The 27309-nt window shown below is 32.4% G+C and overlaps 1 long non-coding RNA gene across 1 annotated transcript; it reads right to left on the bottom strand.

Moving 5' to 3' along the window:
• Positions 1-249: 249 nt before the first annotated feature.
• LOC127707860 (uncharacterized) lies at positions 250-27309 on the bottom strand. Its single transcript, XR_007985055.1, has 3 exons — positions 27254-27309; positions 26641-26814; positions 250-365 (listed from the first exon to the last, which is right to left on the bottom strand). It is a non-coding gene; the product is annotated as an uncharacterized LOC127707860 (long non-coding RNA).

Raw genomic sequence — 27309 nt, 5'->3', positions numbered from 1 at the left:
ACTAGCAATAGTTTATGTATTTGGTTAAAGACTATTTATTGATTGATAAACAATCATTTAAAATAAAAAGCCTCTCGGCTTAAAAACATTAAAAATGTGAAAACTGGATGTTCATTTAAAAAAACCTGGCATTGTTTAAAAAAAGTCCATGTTATTATAACGGAATAACAATGCTGTTAAAACATTTTAAAACGAAGCAAATAATGTCTATGAAATTATCACAATACCAGCATCGGAAGACCCATAATTAGTACGATCAGGTTTGTGACATAAGGCTTCCAGACTTTCATTACAGAAATGTGACTCCAGGCGATAAGTTCCATTTGCTTGAATTCTTGCAGCCACACATACTGTTTTTGTAAAATCTATAAAAGAAAATGAGACGCAATAGATGTTTGTAACTTTTATATGAGTCTGTTTAACATATTGGCATGTAGGTGAATTCGGCGTTTATAGAAGATAGTCTTTGTTAAATTCATTCACAGTTAACATACTCAGACATATTGTAGGCATCGGTCTTTTGTAGAAAACAGAATATCTAGATTTGCTTATTAATATATTTTTATTTACAATGTGATTACATTTATTAAATGTCGTGTGGACAAAATATAGTACACAAATAGCTTTATATGAACCGTATATTTGCAATTCATAAGGGAAATTTTTACTCTTTTGTATATTATATTATTATGGTAATTTTACTTCTTTGTTGCATTGAAAAGGCCTATTTTAAGTCTTTGAGCGTACTTGATGAAGGTAAATCTAGAAATTGATTTAGTGTTATTTTTATTTTTTTATCGACAAGTTAAGTGCTGAAGGCCTTCCTCTGTGAAAATGAGAGTCACTTAAAGATAAGCACTTAACACTAGGATAACGGCTTATAGAATACTAAAAACACTTAAGTTCAAGCAGACGATATTTTAAAATACAGACAATTTCATAGAACGCCAGCAATTCCTGAAAGCAAGCTCAAAATTCCTAACATGATATTATGAAACTATGGCGTTCTACACTGATCTCGGTGGATGTTCCTCAGATATCATACATCGACGTCATAAACAATACAGGAAGACAACATTAAGCAATCCAGGCATAGATTACCTTAGCGTATTTGGCACAACTTTTTGGAATTTTGGGTCCTCAATGCTCTTCAACTTTGTACTTGTTTGGCTTTATAACTATTTTGATCAGAGCGTCACTGATGAGTCTTATGTAGACGAAACGCGCGTCTGGCGTATTAAATTATAATCCTGGTACCTTTGATAACTATTTACACCACTGGGTCGATGCCACTGCTGGTTGACTTTTCGTCCCCGAGGTTATCACCAGCCCAGTAGTCAGCACTTCGGTGTTGACATGAATATCAATTATATGGTCATATATATATATAAATTTCCTGTTTTCAAAACTTTGAATTTTTCGAAAAACTAAGGATTTTCTCATCCCAGGCATAGATTACCTTAGCGTATTTGGCACAACTTTTTGGAATTTTGGGTCCTCAATGCTCTTCAACTTTGTACTTGTTTGGCTTTATAACTATTTTGATCAGAGCGTCACTGGTGAGTCTTATGTAGACGAAACGCGCGTCTGGCGTATTAAACTATAATCCTGGTACCTTTGATAACTATTAGGGCAGAAAAAAATAATGAAAATATTGGAATTTATTGGAAAAAAAAGGATTAGATATTTTCAACCATGGAAGTGGTTAGTGATAGAACAAAATTAACATGACCTTACTGCTCTGCTTGTACTTAACTGTGAGATTGATGGGATTGGCGGTTTATCCATACGACATGTTTGTATACCTATCCAAAGCCAGGAACTTCGTCAGCTACTGTCGTGTGTTTATTTCCTAACGTTTTGTCATGTTGGGGAATTTGGCGTTGATGGAAGAAAGTCTTTATGAAATTCATTTACAGTTAACATACTCTATCTTTAGCTCGACATATTGTAGGCACCGACACATTGAGGAGATTTGCGGTTTATCCATACGACATGTTTGTATACCTATTCAAAGCCAGGAACTTCGTCATCGACTGTCGTGTGCTTATGTCTAAACGTTTTGGCATGTTGGGGTATTTGGCGTTGATGGAAGAAAGTCTTTATTAAATTCATTTACAGTTAACACCCTCTATCTTTAGCTCGACATATTGTAGGCACCGGTCGTTGTTGAAAACATTTTCTCTAGATTTGTTTTGTGTCGTTAAACTACTGTCTCATTAAAATTATTCACCTACTATTATTCGTATTTCAAAATAAAGGAATTAAAAAGCTTTCATATTTGCGATGAAAAATGACTAGAAATATTGCAAAATAAGTATTTCGAATTTTTATCAGAAAAAATCTATTACAGCACAGTATTTTTTTAAAACGGTGTTATGATTCAATTTAGTTTTTAAGATAGAATTCTTTTGACATTGTGTTTACAGAAAAAAGCCATGGCCACTAGAACATATATGAGTATACCAGCGTATGATCATTGCAAAATATATTTCTTCATGTGAAAAAAATTTTCGTGCCATAAAGCCTATTGAGAAGTTGAGAAAACCAAGCATTCGTTATACGCATTGAGGAAACTCACAGTAATTTTCTTTTCTTTTTAAATCATTTCTATGATTATCGATTAATATATAATTGAAGTCAGTACATTATATTCAGTGTTCTATGCATTGTGTAAGATGTTGTCGTTATGTTGTTTATCACGTCGATGTATGAAATTTGAACTACATCCACCGATATTAAAGTGTACGACGACGTAGTTTCTTATCATCAAAATAGGCCCACTGAGCTTGCTTTCAGTAAATGCAATCATTCAATGAAATTGTATTGTTTTATTAGGTCTTTCAACTTTTCAATGAACAGACCTTTTAATTGTGTTCTGATTATTAGGACCTATTGGTTTTGTTCTTATCATTGTTCTTCTTGTGCTGTAAAGTTGTTTCGCAAGATGTCGCTTTGATATTTGGTACATGATATTGAACAGTGTATACGCTTTTGCAACTGAAATAGCCTAACCGACAACTTTACTATGTAAGAGTTATCTCCTCAAACACTGTTTTCTGATGCGCACTACTCCCATACTAACTGTAAAAGATTCCGACAAAATTATTTTCCCAAATTGCTCGTTATATCCTCAGGATGTCGAGCATAATTTTAATCGAAGAGATCTGGAAATTCCATATGAGATTAATTACTCATTATACATTCAATATAAGAGAACTGTAATAGTAACTGATAATCCGTAAGTGAAAGATCTTTTGATTTGAGGTCTTGGGTCCACCAAAAAGAAAATAATGTGAAGGTTAAAGGTCAAGGTCATGTTTTGATTTTTGATTTTCCTTGTGATCTCTACTTTAAAGAAACAGTAATCAATATACATATTTGTTTTACTAGGTTGTTAGTTGCGACATGTGGTAACTGAAATCATTTTGGTTGAAAGGTTACGCTGTCGTTTTATGGGAGTATTCTCTCTGGAATAAATTCGAAAATAAAACTATATAACTCAATAACCATACACAGTAGAGATCTAGGGTCTTTTGATTTGAGGTTCTTGCTTTATGACCTTGAAATTTAAATTCAAAAGTACCTAGAACCATATATTTTGGGAATCGGTGTGAAGTAAACTATCATATGGAACCGAAAGTGACATTTTAAACCGGAAGAAGCAAATTGTTTACCTTATTTCATGAAAAAGTACATCCAAGCCACATATTTTTGGTATCACTGTTGAGTAAGTTTATATTTGACACTGGCTCCAGACCACAATTTATGATCCCGCTTTTCGTTGACGAATATAGTTCCCTTTAATTAAAGTGTATTTTGTCTTTATTTTTTTTTCTTCCCTTTTCTCATACATTTCTTAGTTTTTATAAGGTGGAAATGAAAGAGGAGAGCTGAAATAAATTTTTGGATGTTTTATTTTAACTGATTTTGATATGGAAAGAGTGATTAGGCCAGGTGCAAAAAGGTACTATTTACAGTTTTCGGAACATCTCTTGACTTGTCCATAGGGGTATGGATGTGTATTGGCTAAATTTGTAAGATGTAAACGTTCAATTTTTCTGAAACTTGGATATATTTTTGGACTTGTACTGTACCTTACACACACAAAAGATTTGACCAAAAAAAACAGGTAATTTTTTTTTAATGCGACAAAACGTTATGAAGAACTAATAGGGGGAATTAATTGTGGCCTGTGGCCCACTGCAGGTGACTTTTACTTAACCTGAAGTGGCTTATTATCTCCCTTGTTTCATGCAATGGTGACAGAAACCAGTTATTTTACAATAAATCTTGTAAATAAGAATTTCATGGATTTATGATTTAATTTTCCTGAAAAATCATTCGGCTAAAATGCAAATAAAATTTATGGTTTTTAGTAACTAAGATGTATGCGTGCTGATGTGAATATATAGAAAACCTGTACATTTGGGTGTATGTCCAGCATGGATATTTTAAAATTTATTAATGCGTTGCAAATATGGCAAAGAATGTGATGCCCTGATATAGAAATCTAATCTTCACGATCAGAATCCTGCTAATGTCAGGCAAGAATTTCAGGCAAATTTCAAGGAATACATGATATTCAATGAGTTAGAGCCTTGTCCGCATCTATCACAACCATCAAAATGAAATCAAGAGAGGAGACCCCAATTTGGACTTCCGATTGGTCCCATATGTGAAGGAAATCCCCAACCGATGTATGCAACTCCTTACTAATTTAGTACAATAGCCTAGAATTTACATTCATATGTTTTTTCAGTCCACATGATGCAATTATATCTTTCATTACATAGCTTTTACAAAATTTCTGCGTGGGACACATGTTCTGGTACACCAAAACTGGCACTTGCCACCAATAGTATGTATTTTTGGAATCAGTGTGCGATTAGACATCTTTTAACACAAGAGCTACTTATTTTCGTCCAAATTTTCTTATCCGAAGTGAATTTGATTTGGTGGAAAGCCCTTTAGCTATTCTGAACAACTTGTTTTCAATTTTTTTACCACTAAATTATTTTCTTGCGCTGTTTTGTTGTTTCGCAACATGTGGCTTAGATATTTGGTATATAATATCGGACAGTTTATGCGCTTTTGGAACTGACGACACTTAACCGAACTTTTTCCTTAAAAGAGTTATCTCTCCAAACACTGATTTTCTTTTGAGCCCTACTCCTTGGCAATTGATAAAGATACAGACAAAATTATTTTCCAAATTGCCCATTACATCCTTAGGAAGTCGAAAATGATTTTACACAATGCAATCCGGAAACTCCATATGAGAGTTATTTTCCTTTGTGTAACACATAAACCGTAAATGAAAGAGATGCATGGTCCGAAAAAAAAGAAAAGAAAAAAGGTCAATGTTATATTCATTTTTTTTCACTTTTGCTTAATACCGCTACTCCTCAGAAACCGTATAAGACACCAACAATTTGTTTGACTAAATTTTGTGTGTAAGTTGAGAACATTTAAGTTTTGGATCAAAGGCAACGTTGACATTTAATGGGCATTTTCTACCGAAAGTAGCCATCTTTTGCACTGATTTCGTGTAAAAGTACATAGAACTATATATTTTCGGACTCAGCGTGAAGTTATATGAAATTGAAAAAAAAATTTTGTACACCGGAAGAAGCAACTTGTCTACCTTTTTCAAACAAATTAAATAAAAGTATATTTTAAAAACTATACATTTTTGGTATAAGCTGTAAGAAAGCTTATTTTTTTTACATTAGCCTGTTATCACTTTTATCAGAAACTGTATGAGATATTGACAAATGATTTTTACTAAATTGTTAATTACAACATGGCGTAACTGAAAAAAATTGGTTGAAAGGTAATGGTGTCGTTTTCTTTCTTGAAAAGTTATGAATAAGATGAATGGTAATTTAACTCATAAACCTTACACGGTAAGACCTCGGGTCTTGATTTGAGGTCCTTGTATTATAACCCTGAAAAAAAGATCAAGGTCAAAGGTAAATTTGACGTTCTAAATTTTGACCTTTGCTACTTTATATATACATGATAAAGCGATGGGAACTTTTGCATTCGAAAATATATGACCTTACAATTTTCAACGGAAGTGACCTTGTGTAAACCGAATTTAGCCATTTTGTATACCAATTTCTTATAAAAGTACATAGAACCATATACTTTGGGAACCCGTGCGAAGTTACCTTTCAAATTAATCTGGAAATGACATTTATGAGCAGGAATTGATCTCTCTTATTTCCTGAAAAAATTCATCAAAACTATATATATTTGGACTCATTGTTGAGAAATCGTTCATTTGACATCGGAAGTAACTTTGACTAAATCCGAAGTAGCTTATTATCTCACTTGTTTAATGAAAAAAGTTCCATAAAGTTTGTATATTTTTGGAATCAGTGTGACATCAGCTATTAATTTTCACCAGAATTTTTTAATCAAAAATGATTATGATTATATAATTAAAAGAAGACCATTTCCTACAAAGAATAATAAGATTATGAAGAAAGTGTTTGAAACAGATTTGACAGACAAGATGATCATTATAACGATTCTCTTGCTTGGCACCATGTATGCAGCAGACATTTCGTTGACGGAAGAATGATATCAGATAACTTTACAATATTCAAGAATTATTTCCCTTACAATAACTATAAACAATGGCAACAATGTGACAGAAAGGCTTGGCAGTTCTATAAAAAGAGACAAATATTTAACAGCTATCAGACCAGACACTACTGTTTGAGTAGAGACTGTTTCAGATCAGACCAAGCATCCTCAGAAAGAAAGATTTTAAAAAGGGTATGATATCTTGCGAAATTAGTCTAATCGGTCTTATCTACATGCACAATGTATCAAAAGAATATAGAAGCAGATATTTTAATATATATACAAAAGAAAAAATAAGACAAAGTTGCCATGTTAAACTACCAATATTTCACTAGAAAGTAAGGAAGGAGTAAAACAATAATATTTTCTTCCTTTCCTCCCTATCCATTAACCCTTGTTGCAAACTAGAAGGTAGACAAGTACTGCAGTATCTACTGTGATGCCCCTGTTTTAATGCTAAAGTTGCTGAAGTAAAAAAATTTAAACAGATCAGGTGAATAATATACATTTGTTGTGTACTTGTATAAAAATAAGAAGATGTGATATGATTGCAAATGAGACAACTCTCCACAAGAGACCAAATGACGCAGAAATTAACAACTATAGGTCACCGTACGGCCTTCAACAATGAGCAAAGCCCACACCACATAGTCTGCTATAAAAGGTTCCGATATGACAAATGTAAAACAATTCAAACGAGAAAACTAACGGCCTAATTTATGTACAAAATAATGAACAAAAAACAAATGTGTTACACAGCAACAAACGACAACCACTGAATAACTGGCTCTTGACTTGGGACAGGCACATACAGAATGTGGCGGGGTTAAACTCATTTGAAGGCGCCAACCCTCTCCTAACCTGGGACAGTGGTGTAACAGTACAACATAAGAACAAACTATAACAATCAGTTGAAAAAGGCTTAGCTCATCAGATGGATACAAATAGAAAAACATCGAACAAAAACACAGAGTAGACGTGGACGGGTACTTATACATCCCCACAACAAAATGACACTAAGTACAGATCTGAGAGTACTCGCAGTTACTGACAGCTAGTTCAAAGCAAATAACAACTAATAAAAAAAATCATGCATCTAAGACTAAAATTTATACTACATGTTAATAACAGATGATGTGTTTCCAGTAACCCGACAAGTAACAAAACCTGATTTAATGTGAACGTGATTCAGTTTATTAGCCATTTTTATTTAGCACTTTTAGTATACAGGTCAATATATGCAATAAGTGATACAAACAAATAATTGGAGGGATAGATATATACCCTGCCACGTCATATCTGTGTTTTTGTTTGATGTTTTTCTTTGTATTGGTCTGATGAGTTAATCCTTTTTCAACTGATATTCATATTTTGTTCTAATGTTGTGCTGTTACACCACTGTCCCAGGTTAGGGGAGGGTTGATCGCTCACAAACATGTTTAACCCCGCCACATTCTTTATTTATGTGCCTGTCCCAAGTCAGGAGCCTGTAGTTCAGTGGTTGTCGTTGGTTCATGTCTGGTACATTTGTTTTTCGTAAATTGTTTTGTTATAAATAAGTTAGTTTTCTTAATTGAATTGTTTCATATTATTCATGTCGTAGCCTTTTATAGCCGACTATACGGTAAGGGTTTTCTCATTGTTGAAGGCCGTGCGGTTGCCTATAATTGCTTACATCCACTTCATTTTAATTTTGGTGGATAGTTGTCTCATTGGCAATCATACCGTATCTCCTTATTTTGATAAAGCCTATTATTGCAGTATGTTACTTTTAAGATACTAGAACTTTGATCTTTTTTCAAAGCTAGACCAAAACAAATATGCTTCACTGCTTCCCCTTACCCAATCAACCCTAATGTTTAGTGCCTACCCTTAATACTAATGATAATCTTATAACAAGAACTGACTGTCTCTCTGAATCCAATAAACTTACATAATAAAATCACCCACCTACCCAAACGTTTTAACATGTAATCAGAAACACACTGGTATATTTTTTGTTGACATTATCCAATCAGCATGTAATTTTCAGTTGCAGCAAACTGTAATGTCTTTATCAAAAAGGGTATTTATCAATTTCAATCTCTAAGTCTGGATCACATTTATTAACTCTGATACCAATTTGTCATAGGATTCTATTGGTGAAGTAAGTTACCAAATAATGTTATAGATATTTGCCACATAACCAAGTAATACATGTACATGTGTTACACATGTATATTTTTTTCTGTGTTTTAACTTGTACATGTATAAAGTATTTGTATCTTCTTTTTATACTAGTAGGTACAATACATACTCCCGGGGATCATACTAACAGCCTTGCTACAACTATTAGCCAACACAAACTTTTAGATTAGGAAAACAATATAAATAACAACTGTTTACATATATGTTGTAAATGTTGAACAAGCCATTCAAAGGGGGAAAGAAATTTCAAATTTCAAATGAACGCAAAAATCCACTTATTCATCCTATGAACGATGGAATTTGCTGGCTAAGGATTTATATGTAATTTCACTGCATTGCTAAAATGGTTTTTTTTTTGCCATTCTTTAAAAAATTTATCAGTTTTATCTATTTGCCAGACGAAGCTCAATGTAATTGAAACATATACATGTGTAGAACCCTAAAAGTAGCAGGAAGTTTGTGTAGTTCTCATTAGGATGCAGCATACTAAGAATTCGTGTGTTAATTTCGAGTTATATTGCATACACTGTTTAAGGAGTAAGAGGGAGAAGTTGTGAAAGGATAAATACAAACTCACAAGTACAAGAGAGAACGACAATATCATATTGCCAAAAAAACCCAAACACATGTCTAGAAAAAACTACACCGAAAAATACATTGAGCAACACGAACCGTACCAAAAAAACTGGGTTGAACTCTGGTACTCCAAAAGTGGAACAAATCCAGCTCCATATGTTGCACCCTCAATGTTGATCATTGTCAGTACACATTTAGTCTCATTCTGTGATGTCACATTTGAGGGAACGAGGAGGGGAATGAGGCTATGACAAGCTTCTGAATGAAGATAAAAGCAACAAGGTCCTGCTTTTTTTCATACATTGTACTATGTATGATGATTATATTATGTTCAAACTAAATCTGTTATTTGATTGATATTTTAGTCTGGGAAAAACATGATGTATTAAACGGTTTTTAAATTGGACTTTGAACTAGCGTTCAGCAGTTCAGTATATACAAGAACAATGGACCAGGGAACTTAAACTTTTGTTTTTGCTACAACTCACAAAACCAAAAAAAAATCCATATAAGTTTTTTTTTTTATTATAATGTTATTTAAGACTTAATTAACTATTCGAAAGATTTTTTAATAGGGGTTTTCTCCTTGAAGAGTCTAATACAACAATAATTAGGTCTTTCCACTTTTCTGTGGAAAGACGTATTGTATTTGTTCTGATTATTATTATTATTATTTTTTTTTTTTTTTTTTCTTCCGCCAAATTTTGTTCTTGCGTTAAATGTTTGTTTCGCAATATGTCGCTTAGATATTTCTCATATTGTATTGTATAGTTTATGCGCTTTTAAATTTCACCCTGCTAAGCCGAACCATTTTCTTTGCAAGAGTTATCTCCCTATTCACTGTTTATCATCAGTGTGCATCTCCTTCGTAACAAAAAAAGATATCGACAAAATTCTTTTTCTAAATTGTTTGTTACATCCTCAGGAATTTTTGCCTAATTTGGATCGAAGCGATCCAGTGAGATCTTAAAGGAGTTATCTGCCTTTACCAAATTAATTTGTCGTTATGTTTTTGTAACACGTAAACCGTAAGCCGTATAAAAAAAAATTGACCAAAATGTTAGTCGCGACATGATATAACTGGAAAGTTTTTGTCAAAATGGTACGCGTCATTGTTTTAGGGGTTCCATGCCACTGAAATAGTAAAATGAACAAAATGAACTAATTATAGCCTCAATCTTTGCAGTTATCATGATGTATACATGCATCTTATCTTAATTTATCAACCAAGGTCCACCATCCTCCACCTCTCTCTCCCCCCTTCCCCCCCCCCCCCCTTTTTTTTTTTCTTCTACTTTGAGGAATCCCATTTCGTGAAGTTCAGTCCTGTACATTTGACTGTATAAATGCAATCCTTCTGATGTACAAACTTCTTAAATAGAAATTCATTCCTGCAAAACTCGGCTCCGATTCATGTTCCCGTTAGACGCCGTCCGCTTGATTGAGAAATAAAATTCAATGACGTAGAAAAATCGTAAATATTGCTGAAATCCTACAATCAAATTTTTTAATCATGCATTAAAATACAAATCTGTGCTCCCGTAAACATGTGTACGTAATATGTATGCATGATCCGACATCAATGACCTGTACAAAATAAAAACAATAGTTATCTCTATGTGCTCTGTTCAACGGTCTCCCCTGACATATATATTCGAGCGTCACGTGACTTCAAAACATCATCACGCGCGCGGACCTAAATTTAGAATAAAACATTGCATATCCAAATAAGGAAAATAAAACTTCCAAGATAAAATTTACTCCGTTTTCCTACAAATTCAATCAAAATGCATACACAACAAATAGATGAACAATGGAAGTCCGAGGTAACGTAGAAACTAGAGAAAATTTATAAACGAATGATGCTGGGATCAATTTTTATGAGGACATCTCAGGCGTCCGTTTGGCTGTGTGGGATGTATAAGGTACGCAGTCACATTCGGTTAGAATATAGGCGTTATATAAGTTAGCTGCGTCGCACAGAAAAAGTGCCATGCATGCAATCAATCAATCAATCAATCAATCAATCAATCAATCGATCGACCGACCGACCGACCGACCGACCGACCAACCAACCAACCAACCAACCAACCAACCAACCAACCAACCAATCAAAAAACCAATTAATCATATTTCGGAGGGGAAAGACCGTTTTACAATTGTTTTTAAAACAATTGATTTATATTTATTATAAAATTCCTTTTGCAAACATAGGAGTATCTTAGATCGTTGCCTTGGGACCTTGAAATTGAGGTCAGGGTCATAGGTAAATTTGACTTTCTAGACTTTGACTTTTTTCATAACATCTTATTGATACTTGATAAATTCACGTGACATTTGACGGCTTGAAAATCTTCTAAAGACATAATATATTCATCACTCACATTTATATTGTATCCTCGGGTTTGGGAGTTTGACATCATCTCGCCATGATATGAAAAAAGTAAAATAACAAAAAAAACCGAACTTCAAGGAAAATTCAAAACGGAAAGTCCCTTATCAAATGGCAAAATTAAAAGCTCTAACAAATCAAACGAATAGAAAAAAACTGTCATATTCCTGACTTGGTACAAGCATTTCATTATGTAGAAAATGGTGGAATAAACCTGGTTTTAAAGCTAGCCAAATTTTTCACTTGTATGATAGTCGCATAAAATTCCATTATATTGCCAACAATGTGTAAACAAAACAAACAGACATAATAGGTAAAAATGTCAAATATTGGGGTACAGCAGTCAACATTGTAATATTATCTTAATCACTATAAAAACAAATAACTATTTCAACAAAGAAAAACAAACTGGCATATAGACAAAGCACATAAGCAAAAATGAAAGACAAGAATACAAAAAATGACCATAACACAATAACTCAATTGCGGGAAACGTATATCCCATATGCAGGTGAAATTGTATATTGGTACTAAGGTGGGGGAAATTGATAATTTCAAAATTAAAATCGTCTCGTTTGGTATAGATTCTGGTACTGAGATGACCGCTTATGTCACATTCGAGGTATAAGTCTAAAAATGAGACGGATGAAACCGTGTCTGTTGTTTCTTTAATTTCTAGTCCAGGGGGATATATTGACGGAACCCAATCAGAAAAGTTTGGATTGTTGATGGAAAGAACATCATCAACATATCTGAATGTGAAATTAAATGATATGGCTTCTTTGATCTTCTTGTTTTGGACAAGTGTCTTAAGGAACTCCGACTCATGTGAAATTAAGAAGAGGTCGGCAAAGAGAGGCGCACAGTTTGTTCCCATAGGAATGCCGACAATTTGTTGAAAAAGTCTACCTCCAAATTCAACAAATATGTTGGCAATAAGAAACTACAGCATACTGATCAATTGTTCCTCTGTGTAACATGTTTTACCTTTTGAATTTTCACCAGTATGAACATACTTTATGATGACAGGCTCCAAAAATTTAAACAAAGTTTTTAGCTTATAGACATGTAAAAATAAGAATTTTACGCTTATGGACATCTTGTTGGATTAACGAAACACAAAGTATAAATACGTTTAGGATTAAAATTGTTAAATTCGTTTTTTATATGCCAATATAAAATTTGCACGAAAAGGTAGCCTCATGTTTATCTTTTACACTGTGATCTAATTTCATTTAAATAAAAAATTTTAGTTGTTAGTAGGATTGTAAACATTTATAATTAAAGTAAACATGCTAATTTGAAGAAAAAAAGTTTGCTGCTCGATTTTTGACACGTCCACCATGACCTCGGACGGAACATTATAATTGATAGAAAAAACAGTAAATAGAAAATAAATTAACAAATTGCAAAAAAAGTAAAAAGAAAGTAACAGAAAACAAATAGAAAAATAAATATTTCCCCGAGGTCATGTTGTAGGACTATCTAATAACATACGTGTTACATTTGATCAGTGTATTCGGAGTGCTCCCAATTGATTATTCTAATACATAGTTATTGCGAACATACTATGTTGTTAATGGATATACATGTATATTGAAACACAGATTCCAAAGAGAAGTAAGTACAATTCTAAATTCGACTGTTGCGATCCGTCACTCTTCGTATTTCAAACCAACGAAACAGCTGCAATTTACAGGTCTTATGCAAAATTTAGCATTATACTTAAGAATATAGTAAGTGCTCTTGACCAATGAAGTTGTAGGATTTGATGTTTCTTAATTGTGAAGAATAACTATAAAACATGTTCTTAGTTAGCGGCTATCCTATTGATTACTTACAGTTTCCATGAATCCGAAGCACATTTATCAACTTTACAGAATTTGATATGATTGAAACTGATTTAAAATTAGATTTGAAACAAAAACAAAATTAACTAGATTTGTAATTGCTAGCAATAACGGATGGCACCCTCGTTCCCCCATTGCCAGGGTAACGGCAGCCATTTTGAAAATTCCAAAGTCAAAGAGGGCATCTACACATGCCAATTAACATTATTGTAATGTTTCATTGAGATTGGAGCATTTTGAAATTTTTGACATTTTTGCTGTTTCCATGGTAACGGCGGCCATCTTGAAAATACCATACCCCGATTGCACATCTACACATGCTGGTTAACATTATGGTATAGTTCCATTAACATTGGACCATACAATTCCGAGATATAAGCTGGACAAAAAAAGTGGAAGAAAATAAAAAAAAAGAAAAAAAGAAACGTAGAATAGCAATATGTCACCCCAACTCCGTTGAGGGTGCCATAATAACAAAATCAAAATAGGTTGAAAATTATTGGTGCAATACAATTGGTATCGTTAATGTTATTTTGTGAATATCAACAACTTCAAAATGTCTAAAAAATTAAACAATATCAAAGTAGAAGAATCATCAAATAAAAATAGTAACCTTAATCGTTCGCTAATAAGGTTACAAAAGCAGATATTATTATAATAATTACTGGGTCCTGATAGTCAGAATAGCCTTTTCAAATATTCCGATATAGCGAAAACATGAAATTAAACTGACTTTAAATTTGTAGATTCATTTTTATTCGCGGGGTACCAGTTTACGTGGTTTTCGTGGGTTGAGGTAAACCGCGAATTAAAATGTTAAACAAAGTATTTATTTTCTAAAGGCTCTTCAGCAGATTACAAATTGGCAAATCCACAAAATCAAATTGCAACGAATGTACAGCCCTTGGATGGTGTAAACTTCCCAAAATAACGTGTATGGTGTAATGGTGTATGGCATATGGTGCAATGGTAGAAGGTGTATGGTGCTATGGTGTATGGTGTAAGGGGGATGGTGTAATGGTGTATGAGGAATGGTGTGATTGTGTAACGTGCGATCGGGAATGGTGTGAATGAATGGTGTACGACATTTCATTGGTTGAAACCGAAGTTCATTTTATTTTAATTTTTCGGATTGTAAACATAAACAATAATAATAATCCTATTGTTCTTTTTTCCCAGTAAAGCAAATTACTTTACTCGTTAGACTCTATGTCATATATATTTAATATACACATATTAAAAAATCTTTTTTTTTCTTATTCTTATTAACATTAAACAATGGCTTTAAAATTACACACTTGTGATCACATGCAGTTATCATAAAAGAAAGGATTTTATTTAAACTAGAAGGCGGATAGAAAGGTTATCCACGCATCGGAACAGTATTTTTATATCACGGGTTATCAACATCATTTTTAAAGTTGCTTCGTTCCCCACTTTTGACAGTCTCTTTATAAATATCTTATCGTCATTCACCTATGTTTGCCTTGGATTTACGATTCTGTTTTCCAAAAAATGTTCAAAGGAAAATTGTACAGTGTTATTGCACATAAGGTGTTGTATAATTATGAACAATCTCGTCAATTTCGTTAGATTTGTCTTTACGGATTATAAATGATATCTTGAACGTCCGAAAAAATATACTTATGTGAAACGGGATGAAATATTTGCCACTTGATATTTAGCCACCAACAAAATCAACCAACCGACATAATATACTAACAGTATACTTTTCCTAGAAGAGAACTTCTCATACTTTTCATTATAAAGTACAAATGAAATCTGTCATGTCAGTCACACTGTTGGATGATGAGGTGGAATAGTTTTATTATACAAACCGTCCTGAACTACTGAGTTTAAATCATCACACCTCAGCAAGCACGACTAATTTATGCGCAGACCAACCCATCACACAATAGCCCAAAAGGAATCTGTGATGTACCCGTCCATATTCAGAAGTCATGGAAGTGGGAAATACAGATACTGATACTGACTTTAGTGACAGTTTTATATAACGAATACAGAGATGAAATGCTGGCACTCTAAATTAAAGCGGACAAGATTTTGTTATCATTGTATTGCAATGTTGCTGTCATTTGTATTATACAATCCATCCTGACATCAAAATATTGCTGATTTACTATGCGGCTGCCGCTATATAGATTTACATAATAAAGTGCAAATATGGTCAGTTTTGTTTGATACTTTAAAATAGTTTTGTTATACGAGTCAGCCTGAGGTATCAAAACTACTGAAATTTTCTTGCGAGACAATATTTTTAATAAAAAGAGGACATGCTGGCTATCTAGATTGATGGGGACAAATTTTTGTTGTCATTGTATTGCAATGTTGCTGTCATTTGTATTATACAATCCATCCTCACATCAAAATATTGCTGATTTACTTTGCGGCTATATGCTGATTTACTATGCGGCTATATAGATTTACATACATGACATAATAAAGTGCTAATATGATCAGTTTTGGCTGATGCTTTAAAATAATTTTGTTATACAAGTCAGCCTGAGGTATCAAAACTACTAAAATTTTCATGCGAGACAATATTTTGAATAAAAAGAGGACATGCTGGCTATCTACATGAAGATTGATGGGGACAAATTTTTGTTGTCATTGTGTTGCAATGTTGCTGTCATTTAATTTGTATAATGCAATCCATTCTGACATCAAAATATTGTTCTTTACTATGCAGCTATATAGATTTACATAATAAGGTGCAAATATGGTCAGTTTTGGTTGATTCGTTTAAATAATTTTGTTATACGAGTCAGCCTGAGGTATCAAAACTACTGAAATTTTGTTGCGAGACAATATTTTGAATAAAAAGAGGACATGCTGGCTATCTAGATTGATGGGAACAAATTGTTGTTGTCATTGTATTGCAATGTTGCTGTCATTTGTATTATACAATCCATCCTGACATCAAAATATTGCTGATTTACTATGTGGCTATATAGATATACATAATAATGTGCAAATATGGTCAGTTTTTGTTGATGCGTTTAAATAATTTTGTTATTCTAGTCAGCCTTAGGTATAAAAATTACTGAAATTTTGTTGCGAGACAATATTTTGAATAAAAAGAGGACATGCTGGCAATCTAAATTGATGGGGATAATTTTTGTTGTCATTGTGTTGCAATGTTGCTGTCATTTGTATTATACAATCCATTCTGACAATAAAATATAGCTGCTTTACTATGTGGCTATATAGATATACATAATATTAAAAGTGCAAATATGGTCAGTTTTGGTTGATGCTGTAAAATAATTTTGTTATACAAGTCAGCCTGAGGTATCAAAACTACTGAAATTTTCTTAAGAGACAATATTTTGAATAAAAAGAGGACATGCTGGCTATCTAGATTGATGGGGACAAATTTTTGTTGTCATTGTATTGCAATGTTGCTGTCATTTGTATTATACAATCTATCCTGACATCAAAATATTGCTGATTTACTATGCGGCTATATAGATTTACATAATAAAGTGCAAATATGGTCAGTTTTGGTTGATACTTTAAAATAGTTTTGTTATATGAGTCAGCCTGAGGTATCAAAACTACTGAAATTTTCTTGCGACACAATATTTTGAATAAAGAGAGGACATGCTGGCAATCTAGATTGATGGGGACAAATTTTTGTTGTCATTGTGTTGCAATGTTGCTGCCATTTGTATTATGCAATCCATTCTGACAACAAAATATTGCTGATTTACTATGCGGCTATATAGATTTACATAATAAAATGCAAATATGGTCAGTTTTGGTTGATTTGTTTAAATAATTCTGTTATACGAGTCAGCCTGAGGTATCAAAACTACTGAAATTTTGTTGCGTGACAATATTTTGAATAAAAAGAGGACATGCTGGCTATCTAGATTGATGGGAATAAATTTTTGTTGTCATTGTATTGCAATGTTGCTGTCATTTGTATTATACAATCCATCCTGACATCAAAATATTGCTGATTTACTATGTAGCTATATAGATATACATAATAATGTGCAAATATGGTCAGTTTTTGTTGATGCGTTTCAATAATTTTGTTATACTAGTCAGCCTTAGGTATCAAAATTACTGAAATTTTGTTGCGAGACAATATTTTGAATAAAAAGAGGACATGCTGGCAATCTAAATTGATGGGGATAATTTTTGATGTCATTGTGTTGCAATGTTTCTGTCATTTGTATTATACAATCCATTCTGACAATAAAATATAGCTGCTTTACTATGTGGCTATATAGATATACATAATATTAAAAGTGCAAATATGGTCAGTTTTGGTTGATGCTGTAAAATAATTTTGTTATACAAGTCAGCCTGAGGTATCAAAACTACTGAAATTTTCTTACGAGACAATATTTTGAATAAAAAGAGGACATGCTGGCTATCTAGATTGATGGGGACAAATTGTTGTTGTCATTGTATTGCAATGTTGCTGTCATTTGTATTATACAATCCATCCTGACATCAAAATATTGCTGATTTACTATGTGGCTATATAGATATACATAATAATGTGCAAATATGGTCAGTTTTTGTTGATGCGTTTAAATAATTTTGTTATACTAGTCAGCCTTAGGTATCATAATTACTGAAATTTTGTTGCGAGACAATATTTTGAATAAAAAGAGGACATGCTGGCAATCTAAATTGATGGGGATAATTTTTGATGTCATTGTGTTGCAATGTTTCTGTCATTTGTATTATACAATCCATTCTGACAATAAAATATAGCTGCTTTACTATGTGGCTATATAGATATACATAATATTAAAAGTGCAAATATGGTCAGTTTTGGTTGATGCTGTAAAATAATTTTGTTATACAAGTCAGCCTGAGGTATCAAAACTACTGAAATTTTCTTACGAGACAATATTTTGAATAAAAAGAGGACATGCTGGCTATCTAGATTGATGGGGACAAATTGTTGTTGTCATTGTATTGCAATGTTGCTGTCATTTGTATTATACAATCCATCCTGACATCAAAATATTGCTGATTTACTATGTGGCTATATAGATATACATAATAATGTGCAAATATGGTCAGTTTTTGTTGATGCGTTTAAATAATTTTGTTATACTAGTCAGCCTTAGGTATCATAATTACTGAAATTTTGTTGCGAGACAATATTTTGAATAAAAAGAGGACATGCTGGCAATCTTAATTGATGGGGATAATTTTTGTTGTCATTGTGTTGCAATGTTGCTGTCATTTGTATAATGCAACCCATTCTGACAATAAAATATAGCTGCTTTACTATGTGGCTATATAGATATACATAATATTAAAAGTGCAAATATGGTCAGTTTTGGTTGATGCTTTAAAATAATTTTGTTATACGAGTCAGCCTGAGGTATCAAAACTACTGAAATTTTCTTGCGAGACAATATTTTGAATAAAAGAGGTCATGCTGGCTATCTAGATTGATCAGGACAAATTTTTGTTGTCATTGTATTGCACTGTTGCTGTCATTTGTGTTATACAATCCACCCTGACATCAAAACATTGCTGATTTACTATGCGGCTATATAGATCTATATAATAAAGTGAAAATATTATGGTCAGTTTTGGTTGATGAGTTAAATAATTTTGTTATATGAGTCAGCCTGAGGTATTAAAATTACTGAAATTTTGTAGCGAGACAATATTTTTGATAAAAGGAGGGCAAAAATATTTCCAAATTTTTTAACCCTATATAAATTAACAGATTGACACACTCCCCATTTCCATTCTCAATTTTATAATTATAAGTGCAAATATGGTCAGTTTTGGTTGATGCTTAAAATAATTTTGTTGTACATGTTGTACATGTACCAGTCATCCTGAAGTATTCATTTTTGGCATTGTTTGTCGATTTTATCTGAAAACCAAGTTTATAAGATTTACGATACATGTTAAAACCGATAATAATAGCATTGTAACCAATATCGTTTTTAATTTATAGATAGGCAGATCGCGGATAAATTTGCATTACAAGCAAAGTTTTATGCGTACTTTATTTACAAATACATGTATATATATTTAATCTGTATTGTTTATATAACCATCATAGGCATGACCACGGAGATTTTAATTTTATACATTAATTTACAATATTGTAATCAAAATTCGTTTTTTAAATCAAATAAATAATTTTGTAGTCGCACGCTTTCTTTGAAATTTAATTGCATTATGGGTAATTTCGGATCGTGTAGATAGAATGGGGAATGGTGTAATGTGTAAGGTGTATGGTGCAAAGGTGTAACGTGTATGGTGTAATGGCACAAGGTGTATGGTGTAATGGTGTATGGTGAATGGTGTAATGGTGTATGGTGTGAGTGGGAAGTTTACACCATCCAAGGACTGTACAAGTTTTATTAAATCCACGAATATCAGAATTCACCAAAATAAACAAATCTACAGTACATATTAAGGTAAATTAACTCATCATAGATGACATATATACCAGAATTATTTTGTACGCCAAACGCGCTAATTTTAAGACAGATTGGCAATTAATGTGTAATACTGTTTATTTAATTAAAGAAAAATAAGTGTTTTATTGCATTTTTTAGACTGTTATAACAATTACCAACTAATTTTTTGTGTTTGAATCAATTTTTTAACTTTGCCATTTAAGGGAAGATAACTTATCAGTAACAATTTTATAAATGGTTGTTAAATAAATTTTCATTTTTTACTTATAGCAAGAAAACAAGCTCGGTGACACCATTTTTATCTTTAATTTCTTTAAGCATATCATAAAAACTATCTTCTCATATTTTATTTCAAAATTATACTTATTGATTTCTTTTTATTCACAAAAAAAGTGTTTTTCATGAATAATCTATGCAAAATTGGGCAATATTGCACGACTTATCGCTTGAAAAATAGCACGGTAAAATCTACATTTTGGCAAAGTTTAAGAAAATTATATCTGAGGAAATATGTACTGATGATCAACCTTAAAGGCAATTATTTCTTTTTAATTTATTTGATCATTTAAGTTTTAGATAATTACTTCACACAATGAAGTAGCATTTGATGTAAAGAGGGGCATTTGCTGTGCCAGTGTAGAATAAAATATAGTTGTAACTAAAATTTTGAAATTTATGTAGTTAAACTGTAAATAAACAAATAGATAATTCCCCCACTAAACGATTATATGCTTTACATACATACTAATAATAAGGAAACTTATACCATTCAGATGCAAATCCATGATTTTGAAAAGGGGGGACTGGGCAACGTTAGGAGATTAACATATACAAGGTCTATGCATTAACCATATATGTAGGGGCCGGCTTCCTGTCTCCTTAATCCGCCTCTGCAATTCCTACGATTACATCGTACTGTTTTATTAAAATTTCCCAAATATTAAGCTTTCTTACATCACTTACCGCCGCGGGGGTCTCATGGTAGCATCGAGTGCGGGAGTTCGTGGGTTCGAATCCAGCCGAGTCAAACAAAGACTTGAAAATTGGTATTTGCTGCTTTTCCGCGAAACACGCAGCATTTATGAGTAAGATCGAAGACTGGTCGGGTCGGAGTAAGATTTGTGTGTCCGGGTAAGGTGACATGTCTTCCCATGGATTGTTTCCTTGTGAACTAGCACGTTAAAAATCCAACTCAGCGTGTCGGTCCAGTATAAGGCAGGGTTTATATTTATATCACATTATCATGTTCTCGTCCTGAATATTCATTTAACCTGCCACTGGACGTTAAACAGCCGTCCATCCATCCATCCATCCTCACATCACTAAGACTAAGCCATAAATGAAATACCTAAAATGAAGTCATTCGATAATTCTTTGAACATTGCACTGACCGTTGAAACCAGTTATTTATCAAAACCAACCAAGAAGTCATTTGAGCCGTGAGCACTCAACATTATTCTAAGTTTGCTAACTTGTTTCTGGTACTTAATCATGAAGAAAGGGATTAATACTATGTTTCCGCCAATTTATTACTGCTACACTTAATACTAAATGTTTTTCTCTTGGACATTGACCAATCCAGTGAATGCAATGCAATGCATGATGGACTACTACTTGTTTCCAATTTATCGAGGACACTTGTTTTTTATAACATGCAACGCAATTTTTTACTGACTGCCGGAAAATATTTCATCTTATTTTTTCTTCTTATGGGATAACATTTATACAGAATATGATAGTATGAATTCTATGCTCAGATTAACGAATAATTGTTTCTATCCTATACGAAAAGAGAGTTTAAAATACTTGAACCATTATTTAGCATAGCTAATAATACTATGGGTTAATAACAAAATATCAATTTACGGACATTCGTTCACTAGTCAGCTACGAACCATCACAAAGCCAAAAACATGATTACTTGCATTCAGATTACGAAAACGGGAGGCTCCTGATTTTTTTAAATAATCTCGTAAATAGGGAAGCGAGTGTCAAATATCCGTAAAATGGACTCTCATTTTTTTTTATTATTTTTGTGTTGGCACATAATGGCTTGTATTATATTTAATCTATTCTTTCATCGAAAGGTCAATAAAAGTCAGTAAACAAGTATTGTTCAAACAGTTGAAATTATACTTTTTGTGTTTGTAATTGTGTAATAAGTTTATGAGAATACATTTCATTCGTTCATCCTCACTTTTTGTTTCTGTTCCTTGATTCACAACATGTTTACAAGGTCCATGGCTTATACTCAACTTTTTCTCAGCGGTTGCAAAGCACTTTTTCTAAATCAATGTTATTTTGAATCAGGTGACACAGTCACTATAGTATAGTTTATAGCCCTTTGGTGTTCTTGAACAATGTCATCAAGCTAATGACAATGATATTTACACTGTTTAAGTACCACCGCTCGTCAAACTTTGTACAATAGAAAAGCGGATTGGACATTTGTGACAATTTGTCACGCCCTCATACATTGGCGTCCTATCAATGACCTACAGTAAGCTTTCATTAAAATGATTTTACACACAAGTAACTGTATTTTCTAAACAAAACAAACATGAAATGAGCTCTAAATATTAAATCAATCTGTTTTTGCATTGAACATGTAGTGAAGTAACGGATTTATAACATTACAAAATAATTCACTAACTGTTGATAAAATATTAGTATGATTAAAATAACTAAAATTATGTCCAATGCGCGTTTTAAAATGGACTGTGTTTGGTCATTTTGAGATGTTTCAGTGTTTACTTGTTTTGAGTGTAATGAATAAACTCATCATAGATATCAGGATTACAGTTTTATACGCCGGATTTTAGAGGTCAATTTGACTTTTCAATTTCACTCAAAGATGTGCTGGGTTTTTTAATAAATTATATCATTATTCTCTGATATTTCCCAATTATTTTCTGAAATCTTGTTTTGGAGATGAATGCTGTAACATGTTCATCTCAAACATTTCAAGTTTTACTCTGCGTTTATAAATACCATTAAAAGTACAACATCTAACAAAAGATAGACATTGCTAGAAGAAAATGAGCCACTCGTTCTCTGGTTGTGATTAAATATGTCTTTATTGTCTGTTTATTTGATTTTCTGAGATAAACAATAGAAACCTCATAAATCTCTTCTCGTGACAAGAACAAAAAGTGGCGAAAACTACGAGCGATGATTTCTAATCATATAATACACTTTCAATGGATTTTTAAAATGCAATGTAAAACTTATCAATTTAGAAATTTCTTATCTCGAATTACTTCTTTGTTAAAACTATAATACATTATTACATGGTACACCAACCCGGTAAGTAAAATGAAATATGGTAATTGTTCTATGATATATTTTGGTCATCATTTGTGACTTTCAACAAGTAGCATTCCCTGTTGATCACTTAAACATTGCAAAATATTCAATTAACATATACATTTACACATGACCTTTAGAATGATCGAAAACGGAAGAAAAAATTAACAAAAATGAATTGCAAAATGTTAACATTTCGTTTTTTATAAGGCTCAATTTTATCTAAATTCTGATTTATATCTAAAATTTGTAGTTAACTTAAGACTAAGAATAATGTTATACAGCGTATGATTGAGTTAATATCTCACGGCTTCATAATTCGAAAAGCGAAGTTAAATTTTAATTACAGTATGTCAAATACAAGAGTTTTCAAGAATCAAAACTTCATTTATAATTGTAGATATTGACTTTCAAAGGGTTCATCATTTTGCGAATAAATTTTAAAAAGTTGGAAGTACAATTTTTACAGGCCTCAAAAGGTCTTTCAGATGAAGAACAGCAATACAAGGAATTTCCTTTGCTTTTACTGTAGGGATTTTATGTCGTAGATCAATACATCATGTTTCTTCTTTTCCAGTCGATATTTATTCAGTGAATCTATCTGCCCAGAGTGGCAAATGCCCAACAGCAATAGTACATTTCAAAAAGGTTATGTTTTAAGAGATTTCATCTAGACATACTGATTCAAGATTTTTATTCAATCTTTATATAGCTCTCAAATATTTATGCTTCTTCAAAAGTCTAGAATTACAGAAACCCCTTTTGTGCCTTTTTTTAAAGGCAGGAGTTCACAGGACCCTAGCTAACCCGTGAGATCTGGAAGCACATGCCTAGTAAAAATGTTCATGAAATTTTAAAAGACATATTCAAGAGGCTTTATGTAGTTCAAATAGATTTTATTTTTGATTTCCAGTCTATTTTTAGAAACTGTGACATAGACCTTTGATATTGAAATCGATAAAAATCTTTCCTTTCTCTATATCTCCCAATCTTACAAGTTTAGTTATAAACTAAAGGGATACTAAAGTTACCATCATAAACCCAACTTTAACACAGTAGATTTTTAGGAACAGTGACCCAGATTTTTAACTCATTGACCCCAAAATCAAAAAGTCCTCTCTCACTTCCCTATATGTAAATCGTACTACTACGAGTGTCTTGTAAAATAATTAGGAATAAATGAGCACTCAGGTAATCCCACATACAAAAACATATCTTTAGACAAGGATGAGATTTTGGTGAATCATAAGTCCTTCATGGCTTCAATGAACATTACATTGAACAGCAAATCTGAGAACTTACCTTGTTTGTATTGGATACCTAAGCTTCACAAAATTCCGTACAAACAACGGTACATTGCGGGCTCATTTACATTTTCTACAAAGGATTTGTCCATTAGATTGACAAAATTTCTGTCCGCAGTGAAAGAGGGTCTTCAAAAATACTGTGAAATTGTTTACTTGCGTAGTGCTATTAACCAAATGTGGATTATAAAAAACTCTGAAGAACTTCTGGATAATTCTCAATCTCGTTCTTTCTCTGAAATTAATTCTATCAAAACTTTTGATTTTTCAACCCTGAATACTATCATTCCCAATATGAAATTGAAAAATCGTTTAAAAGATATAATCCACAATGCTTTTCAATATAAAAATGGTAGCATACGCTATGAATTTATTGCTTTGGGATACCATACGGTATATTTTGTTAATAGTGAACAAAAAGGTAAAACATGCTACACAGAGGGACAAGTGATCAGTATGCTGGAGCTTCTTATTGACAACATATTTGTTTAGTTTGGAGGTAGACTTTTTCAAAAAATTGTCGGCATTCCTATGGGAATGAACTGTGCGCCTGTCCTTGCCAACCTCTTCTTATTTTCATATGAGTCGGAGTTCCTTCAAACACTTGTGAAGAACAAGAAGGTCAAATAGGCCAGATCATTTAATTTCACATTCAGATATATTGATGATGTTCTTTCCATTAACAATCCATCAACTTTTCTGATTGGGTTCCATTAATATATCCCCAGGACTAGAAATCAAAGAAACAACAGACAAGGCTTCCTCTGCCCCCATTTTAAGAGTTATAACTCGAATTTGACATAAGCGGTCATCTCAGTACCAGAATCTATGACAAACGAGACGATTTTAATTTTGAAATTATCAATTTCCCCCACCTTAGCAGCAATATACCAACTTCACCTGCATATGGGATATACATTTCCCAACTCATTCGGTATTCAAGACCTTGCAGCTGCTACTCAGACTTTAATAATCGTCACCAGTGTCTGAGCAGACTTTGTTGATAAAGAATCCGTATCAACTTCTCGAATGATACATGATGGTTTTGAAGTATAGATTCTAGGTACTGACGTTGTTTATCAACTTAAATATGTGTTATAGTGGTTTTTTTATTTAACCGTGTATATTTTTAACCTTTACTGTTAAGTCCATTTTTGGTAATATACTTTTGGCGTGGCTCGGTACTTATACATCCCGCCATTGTGTTATTGTGCTTTGGTGAATTGTGTATTCTCGTCTATCATTTTTGATGATGTACTTTGTCTATAGAGTGTCTTTATGCCAATTTGTTTTTCTTTGTTCAAATAGTTATTTGTTTTTATAGTGATTAAAATTATAACACAATGTTGACTGCTGTACCCCAATTTTTTACATTTTTACCTATTATGTCTGTTTGTTTTGCTCACACATTATTGTCAATATAATGGAATTCTATGCGACTGTCATTGAAGTGAGAGGTTTAGCTAGCTATAAAACCAGGTTTAATCCACCATTTTCTACATAAGGAAAAGCCTGTACCAAGTTAGGAATATGACAGTTGTTTTCTATTCGTTTGATGTGTTTGTGCTTTTGATTTTGCCATTTGATAAGGGACTTTCCGATTTGAATTTTCCTTGTAGTTCGATATTTTTGTTATTTTACTTTTTTCCATCTGTAAATAAAATTTAATTATGATCAAACCATTGAAACTCAAGTAAAATTTTTTTTTATAATTTCAACAGTGACTTTTGACTTTATGACCCGAAAATCAGTAGGCTTTTCCTCCTTCCCATTATCAATAATCTGTACAAATTTCATTTCAATTTAGCTAGGATTACTCAAATTATCACACGGAAATAATTTGTTTCGGACACAAGGACGGACGGACAGCATAAGCAGAGAGAGCATAACATATCCTACCTTCTACAACAAAGATGAATCAGTTGTCCTATAGTAATGTTAGCTATTTCATAAATTGTAAAAATTTTCTTATCATTATTTACAATTACCTTCTCCCCAGGAAAACTTTTTTCGACGAAATAAAGATATCCAATAATTTGTTATTTTCTGCCTGAATTTATCACCAAGTATTTGTTTAGTCTGTAATAAGTGTTGGCCTTTCTTGGAGCATATATGATCTGCCACAAGCCATGAACTATTAATGGTATAGGGTTGAAGTTTATCTGACGAATAAAATGTAAAAAACATGTTGTACAAAATCGAATGACGTATTATAAATGATTGTCAAATTTGAAGATAAAAGTAACAGCATTGACTGAAAATAAGATTGGATAAAACATGGAACCAGTGTGTCGTAAAAAAAAACTTGTTTGCCTGTTTATGTTTGTTCTACATCCAGTCCTCATCAACTATAAAATAATTGTCTCTTAAGCTAAATAACAGAGAACATTTGTGTGGTTGATATGGGATATATCATATACCTGACTAGGATAACTATTTCTATCTCTTAATTGAAATCGTAGTTTTATTTCAGGATATATTTTAATTGACATTTTAGGAAAGCGGTATACTTTAATTAATTGTATTTTTCGAATCTCATATGTTTATTTCATAACATTACTATAAATCTTATGGTTAGCTGTATAAAAATGGCAGCCTTACCTCCAACGCAAATAAAGCTCAACTTTGCAGAGCAGTTTTGAGTTGTGAATATCCAG

This window comes from Mytilus californianus, unplaced genomic scaffold (assembly GCF_021869535.1).
Source record: "Mytilus californianus isolate M0D057914Y unplaced genomic scaffold, xbMytCali1.0.p SCAF_7, whole genome shotgun sequence".
Taxonomy (NCBI): Eukaryota; Metazoa; Mollusca; class Bivalvia; order Mytilida; family Mytilidae; genus Mytilus; species Mytilus californianus.
The sequence above is the reverse complement of the archived record's forward strand: the minus strand, read 5'-3'. Positions and strand labels throughout refer to the sequence as shown.